Here is a 7888-nt window from a genome sequence, read left to right as displayed (position 1 = left end):
TTTTAAAGTTGCAGAAAATCATTACTCAGTTCTTTGGCAATGAAAATGGCCATTATGTTGCTCTGAACAGCTCTACTTTTATGGTAGAAGAAAGAAAAAAAATACTTCAGTGATTCTCTGAGCACAGTGCCATAACCATGTAAATACTTGAGCTATTATTTGAGCAAGTGCTGGCATTGAATAATATAGGTTATTTTCAGAGACAATCAAACATGGAGGGGACTTTTATCTGAATCTTGGAGTAAACAACAGGACTCAAGGGTGAATATTTCCTGGTTTAGGTGAGAGAAAAATCACCAGAGGGGTCACATTGCATGGCCAACCGGTACTCTGGGCTGTGTATACATCAGAGAAGATAATGAAGCCCAGTATCTATTTTCAGTTGGTCCCACTGAATAAAAGGATTGGCTAAGTTGCCCGGCACCACAACTTTTTTATTTTATTTTATTTTTTTCAGGGGAGAGCGTGAATGCAGTGCCCCACTACCACAAATTATGCAGTTGAGTTTCCCGCATTTGGGGAAATCGCAGGGGTCAGCATGTCTGGAGTACAATGGATAAGCCTCGCCCTGGGAAAACCACCTTCGTGATCATGGTATCTCCCTGCCAGGTAAGTATGGCACAACTTTTTTTTTTTTTTTTTTTTTTTTTTTTTTTTGTTTTTTTTTTTCAGGCAATATATTTTTTTTTGCTTTTGTCACTTCACACTCGAGTCATTAGGAAAGTTAACTTACAGAAAACTGCTTCAATCAGACTTGCCTATGGATGTTGTGAGTTTCTTGATTGATGATTGATGTGGAGGGGGCCAGGCACTTGGCAGCACATCCTGGCATGTGTCTGGATGTATAAGAAACTAGCTAACAGGCCAGAAACAGTTTGTAAGCAGCATCTGCATGCTTTGCTCCAGTTCCTGCTTGAGTTCTGCTTGATTCTAGTAATGGTTCTTACTGAACATAAAATAAAAACACAGTCTCCAATTCTCTCGTCATGTGTTTATCATAGCAATACATCAGTTTACTAGAGCATAGGGAATCATGTAGCCTTGTCTGGGCTGGAGCTCTCTATATAGCCAAGGCTGAACTTGAACTTCTGACCCTCCTTTTCCTCCTCTGATTCTGATATAGCATGTAGCATCTTACATGGTGTTCAAGACGGAACTCAGGGCTTTGTGTATACCAGGCATGTACCAACTGAGGTACATTCCTAGTCTGTAGTAATCTACATTTCTATTTGAAAAAGAGCAGAATTCTTGGTTTAAAAGTCCCTCTTCAAAAACAGTAATTATAGAAAAAAACCACCTGGAATTCTAATATGAATGTAAATAGAAAACCAATTAAAGGTGGGGTACACCTTTAAACTCAGCACTTCAGAGTCAGAAGCAGGTGGGTCTCTGAGTTTGAGACCAGCCTGGTCTACAGAGTGACAGAGTGAGTTCCAGGACAGCCAGGGCTATACAGAGAAACCCTGTCTCAAAAACAAAAACAAAACAAAACAAAACACAAACCAACAACAATCCCCCAAACAACAACAACAACAACAACAAAAATAGAACTGAATAACTTTCAAACTTCTTGAGACTTCTTGCCTTGTGATATCCCAACAAGCCATTATAAATACCTTAAACTTTAGTTTTTTTTTTTTTTTTTGTTTTGAGAGGAAAGGGTCTCATGTAGCACAGGTGAGCCTCAAATATGTGTAGCCAAGGATGACCTTGGACTTGTGATCCTCCTGCCTCCACAATGCCACAATGCACAGTTAATGTGGTTTATGGATGGTACCAATTTTCATATGCAATTAGTTTATTATTTTCTGTTTGTGACTGTCTCCAAGACATGTATTCATTGACAAATTGTTTGCTCCTTCCTCATATGAAGTAAACATTATTTCCTCTTGATAGACAAGGAGAAAGAAATCAAATGACTGACATCTGCATGAATGGTAGCATCAGCAAGTATTCTGCTCTCCAAAATCAACTTAAGGGATGGTGCGAGTTTTTTACCTACCTTGGCACCCAGTGTTTCTTCACCTAGGAAATAGGACCACATATTTTCTATACAAAGTTAAGGCTGATTTTCATTTAACTTAATTTTTAAATAGGTGAAATACATATGTGTTTCAAAAGTCAGTTATGCACAAAAGTAGAGTTTAGAGAATTTCCTGTGCACATTTTTTACTCTGTTATCAACACCCTTTGTAGTTAAATATTTTAAATCTTTATGAAATAAGCAAATTGTGTGACTAACCATTCATCTATCATCCTTGCACCAAGGTGTCATAGAAGTGTGTGTGTGTGTGTGTGTGTGTGTGTATGGGTGTGCGCATGTGCCACAGAGGTCAACCTTGGTTCTCATTCCTCAGGTGCTATCCACCTTGTTTTTTGAGGGAGACTCTCTCAATGGCCTGGAACTCCCCAAACAGGCTAAGCTGGCTGATGCATAAACCCCTAGGGCTCTCGTCACCTCTGCCTCCCCAGAGCTGGGATTGCAAGCACGGCCCAGCATGTCTAGCTGTTTTATGTGAGCTCTGAGGACTGACTGAACTCAAATCCTCATGCTTACACATGGGACACTTTATGGACTGAACCCCAGGCCCATAGAATGCTTTGTATATTTATTTCCCTTAGTGATGCATTCTAGACACCACTCCATATGAATTCTGAGAGCTCGTATTCTGTTGTACTGCTACAAGGGTCTCCACTGGCTCTTTTAGTTTTCCACCGAGCTTCATTTACCCTAAAATTTTGCTACCATGCCATCCACAGCCTATAGCAGGAATCTTAACAGGTCTTATTAATAAAATCAATCCTGAGGCCAGTTATTGGGGTGAATGCTGGAAGATCAGAGAAGCAGAACAAGCCACAGCCACCTCACCTTGCCAATTCCTCAGCTGATCCTGTTTCCTCAGACTGGCAGCCCCTGAGTCCTCATTCAGCTGAACTGTTGCTCAAAAGCCTAAAAGCTTAACCAGGCTCTAGTTCCTGGTCCTCATGCCTTAACTACCTTCTGCTTTCTGCCATCACTTCCTGGGATTAAAGGCATGTGTCACTATGCCTGGCTATTTCCAGTGTGACTTTAAACTCACAGAGATCCAGATGGATCTCTGCCTCTGGAATGCTAGGATTAAAGGCATGGGTGCCACCATTTTCTAGCCTCTGTATCTAGCAGCTGTTCTGTTTTCTGACCCCAGATAAGTTTATTAGGGTGCACAATATTTTGGGGAACACAATACCATCACAACAGCCGTAAGTAATTTCGTGCACAGGGCAATGGCTTTCTTTCCTGGTTGTGTTACTTTTCCAGGTAGCCTCTGTCCTATCGAGAGGCTCAGGGTTAGTTTTCCTCAATTGAGTTTTAGTTTCATTAGGTAAATTCCTTTTAGATCAATATCAGTTTAGAGTCAGTGTTTCCATCCTTTTTGATCATAAGTACAAGTAGTTCTCACCTCTCATACATCAGCTATTCTTGAAAATTTCTGCAAGGGTAGAAAAGCCAGACAATAGACTGACACATTGGCTATAAAGGCATTAAGAGAGGTTCTATTTGTGGACTGTTAAAAATGTAATAAGATTCCCTCTTTCACTTCAGTTCTTTAAGCACAGTCATTTATGATTCATGGCCAGCATTTGGTGCATGTTCTTTAATTGTGCTCTTTCTCTTCACAATTAATTGAATACACAATTGAGCTGTGTAAAGCCAATGAGAATCTGATTAAGGTGAAAGATTCTCTGTCTTCATTCTGTCTGGTGATTTGCATCTTTGTCTCCCTGGTGTTGAGTCTATGTGACCTATTCTTGTTATCCCTCGTATCAGCATGTTCACCGTTCTGTTTCCTCCTCGATTTTTATAAAACACTTGGGCAAAAATGCAATAAGCCTCCAAGTGATCGCACAAATATTGCTGGTCTGAAACCGAGCAGTGTTCCCCGAGTGGATGCCTCTGAGTGATAGCTTTCATTGATCATTCCTGGGGCTCAGAATGAAAGCTGAAGTTTTGCACATGCAGAAGGTTTAGCACAGCCAGTCAGGAGACAAATTGTGAAAGGCGAGGCACCCCTATGCCGTATAAGAAGCTGGGAGAGGCTGCCATGCTGACGACTCTCACAACAGAACAACAAAAATGCTGAGGAGAATGTGTGGTCAGGCTTCAAATGATGGCCTACCGCGGACAGGGTTCTCATCACAAAGTTGGCAATGCAGCTTCAACACAGAGGTCTAATTCTCCCCACCACAATTCTTCTTTTTACTCCCCACCTTTTCTTTTTACTCTTACCTACTCATCAGGTGTGTGTGTGTGTGTGTGTGTGTGTGTGTGTGTGTGTGTGTGTGTGTGTGTGTGTGTATGCATGTGCCTTAGGGTTTCTATTGCTGTGAAGAGACACCATGATCACAGCAACTCTTATAAAGGAAGGAAAACATGTAACTAGAGCTGGATTACAGTTTCAGTGGTTTAGTCCATCATCATCCTGACAGGAAGCATGGTGGCATGCAGGCAGACATGGTGCTGGAGAAGGGGCTGAGAGATCTACATCTTGATCCGCAGGCAACAGAAGGAGACTGAGTGCCACACTGGGCAAAGATTGAGCATGTGAGACCTCAAAGCCTACCCCCACAGTGACACACTTCCTCCAACAAGGATACACCTACTTCAGCAAGGCCACACCTCCTAATATTGTCACTCCCAATGGGGTGAACATTCAAACACATGAGTCTATGGGGGGCCATTCCTATTTAAGTCACCACAGCATGCATCTATCTGTATATCTATCTATCTATCTATCTATCTATCTATCTATCTATCTATCTATCTATCTATCATCTATATATCTACCTGTCTGTCTATCAACCCATCTATCAACCCATCTGTCAGGAGTCTATCTGGCTCACTGTCTACTTATCTACCATATATTTGTTTATCATTCATCTATGACTCTATCATCTATTTAAATGAGCAAATAAACAAAACCCATCATTTTCAGTGTCTAGCCTAGGCTGGTCTCAGATGCTTAATTTTCCTGTCTTAGCCTTCTATGTTACTGAACGCTAGGATTACATGCATGAGCCACCATGCTTGGCTCCAATATGTAAATATTTGTCACTGTGGTTGTTTGAATGAGATGTCTCCCATATTCTCAGGAATCTGAATATTTGGTCCCCAGATGGTGACACTTGTTGGATAGGTTTAGGAGATGTGGCCTTGCTAGAGAAAGAACGTCACTGGAGGTGGGCTTTGAGGTTTTAAAAGCCATGTGCTCTTTCCAGGGCACTCTCTGTCTCTCGTTTGTGTTCCTGATGTGAACTCTCAGCCGCTGTTCCAGCTGACATGTCTGCCTGCTGCGGTACTTCTCCCTGATGACGATGGACTTATCCTCCGAGAGCCACAAGGCCCCAGGAAATCCTTCCCCCTGTAAGTTGCCTCAGCCATGGTGTTTTGTCACAGCAATAGAAAAATAACAAACACCGTTACTAATAACATGCTGAATTTGGAGAGCGGGTGGTGGGGTAGCACGTGCCTAAGCAGTTCCTGGCTGGCCGGGCTGTGAATATGAACCATACTTACTCCAGGGACCACTCAATGGTGTCAAGTTTAGAAACAGTAATCTCTTCACGAGTGAAAGCATGTCAAACTTCCCAGGTCATCTCTGGATATCTTTGTGTCTATCGTCTCTCTGCTCTCCTCGAGGTTCCCCAGCACCAGGGCTGGCTGTGTCAGGACAGGAAAGCTGCTGGGAGCCCTGGGGCTCCAGCCATTAGACAGCGCAGATCGGGTCTTAGTATACCAGCTCCCTTCCAAATGATTCCCTTCATTAGGAGTCATCTGTAGGTCTGAGGAGGGTGATTGCATGAGGGAGGCCATTTGGCATGGAGCTGATTGTAAGTGCAGCTGCAGGAGCTCTCTCCCTGATTAGACCCGAGATGCTGAAGCCAGATGAATTAATAACGAGTTGATGGGCAGAAGGAGAGACTCCGACACTGTGCTTGTTTATGTTAAGAGAAGTCTTACATGCTTTCATTTTACAAAACGACATCATTTCTTAAACTTGAAACCACTGGCGAGTGCCGGGAGTAATTAAGCTCATCTTCCCAGAGTGTGTCCCCTCAGGAAAGTCCTTTTCCTAAGCACTGTTCATTACAGCCTGCACAGACTTCTGGGTCATGCCGATTATGAACTGGGGCCGAAGGAGAATGGGGACATTCCTGAATGCTACCTTCAGAGCCACGGCTTGAGAGTGCAGGAGAAATTTAGACCAAGTAGATTCTTTCTCCTCATCCAACTGCAAGAAAACACCCAAGTGCAAAACAGTTAGGTTAGTATTATTTAAGAGATGTAATTCTATTTCAATTAGAAACATTAGAAAAGAAACTATTATCCTCTATTAAATCTAAGCATACTAAAAATGCTACCCAGTTGGGTTTTTTCCCTACCAGAAATGAAAGATAAACTACAGTTCTAAGTTATGGTTGTGAGGCTAGCATTTTGCCAGATTTTGTGGTGGTAGCAAACCCTATATTTACTTGAAATTGCTTAAATTTGTACTCCTCCCAGCCTGATTGAGCTAATTAGAACCCACGGGGAATTGTACGGTTAAAGGAGGGAACTGTGGAGGTATAAATATGCAATGCAATTAGTTTCTATCTTTGTGTGTGTGTGTGTGTGTGTGTGTGTGTATGTGTGTGTGTGTGTTACAATCTTGAAGCTCATGGGCAAAAGACTGAGAACAATGGGAACCATTGATTCTCAAGCTTCTACGGGAGTCCATAATTATGATATAATATCTTGCCAACCTCTTCATGCATAGAAAGGAATGAGTAAATAAAACCCAGCAATTTCCTCCATCTCACATTCTCTGTATCAATAGCGTCCTTGCCCAGTTCTCTCTCCTTCTGGTTTTGTTAGAGAGGATGGAAATTTATTTGCTTGAACATTTTACACACCACTGAAGGACTGGGTTGCATGGGATCAAATGTGGATTGCAATTAGTTAAGTGAAAGGCTTCTTTGGTGTTATACCCAGAGAAGAAAGCAGCCCACTGTCAGTGCCCTCTGCCCAGCACATGCAGATAACCTTGATTTTGCTGACCACTGTTAACATAAGTTCATGGCAGGAGAAACTTGAATTTTGTCGAGTATTCTTTAATTTGTTAGGGCTGGACATATGCCAGGTTGCTTTCCTGGGCATATGAAACCTTTGTAGTCTTCCTAGTACTCCACAATGGAAAGATGAACAGTTCTCGCTTCCCTGATAGTTTTAACCCATACTGTTTCTTTACTGAGAATGACTTCAAATAGCAAAGTAGACTGACAAGTCATGAGAGACCACAGGACACAGGACAGTCATGGAATCCTTTAATGTTATTCCCCCTCCTTTCTTGAGCAAGGGGCCCCAATTTTTATTTTGTCCTGGGCCCCACAAGTTGTGTAGCTAACTATACATAAGCACAGATAAAAATAATACAGAGGTCCTGCCCTTTCTCAGTGACCATTTGCTGGGTATTTCATCTGAGTAATATGCCCCAGTGATGTCAGAGGGATGCAGGAGCTGGGGCAGGCCCTGGGCTCAGCCTTGCTGTGAAACACCTGCCTGTCCATCTTGAGCTCAGGTCCTGAAGATGCTCCATCTTCAGAAATCCTGCCTCCATCACGGAGGAGTCGGGACCAGTTGTATAGGAGGCTGTGAGGAATCAGGAAAGAAAGATGCTTCCAAAAATGTATTTGAATTTGTAGGACATTGTAGCATTAAAAACATCTAGTCTTTAATGTGTGTGCACACATGTGGTGTATGTGTGTGTGTGTGTGTGTGTGTGTGTGTGTGTGTGTGGAGAATGCTTACAAATGTACTAAGTACCATTAGTCGTTTTGGAGTACTTTGTTGTGAGTGTAGTCACTATGATGT

At 42.4% G+C, this 7888-nt stretch overlaps 1 non-coding gene across 1 annotated transcript; it reads right to left on the bottom strand.

Annotated features, from left to right (window-relative positions):
- Nucleotides 1-454: 454 nt before the first annotated feature.
- LOC114696973 lies at nucleotides 455-617 on the bottom strand. Its single transcript, XR_003735091.1, has one exon. It is a non-coding gene; the product is annotated as a U1 spliceosomal RNA (small nuclear RNA).
- Nucleotides 618-7888: the final 7271 nt, after the last annotated feature.

Source organism: Peromyscus leucopus, chromosome 15 (genome assembly GCF_004664715.2).
Source record: "Peromyscus leucopus breed LL Stock chromosome 15, UCI_PerLeu_2.1, whole genome shotgun sequence".
Classification (NCBI taxonomy): Eukaryota; Metazoa; Chordata; class Mammalia; order Rodentia; family Cricetidae; genus Peromyscus; species Peromyscus leucopus.
The sequence above is the reverse complement of the archived record's forward strand: the minus strand, read 5'-3'. Positions and strand labels throughout refer to the sequence as shown.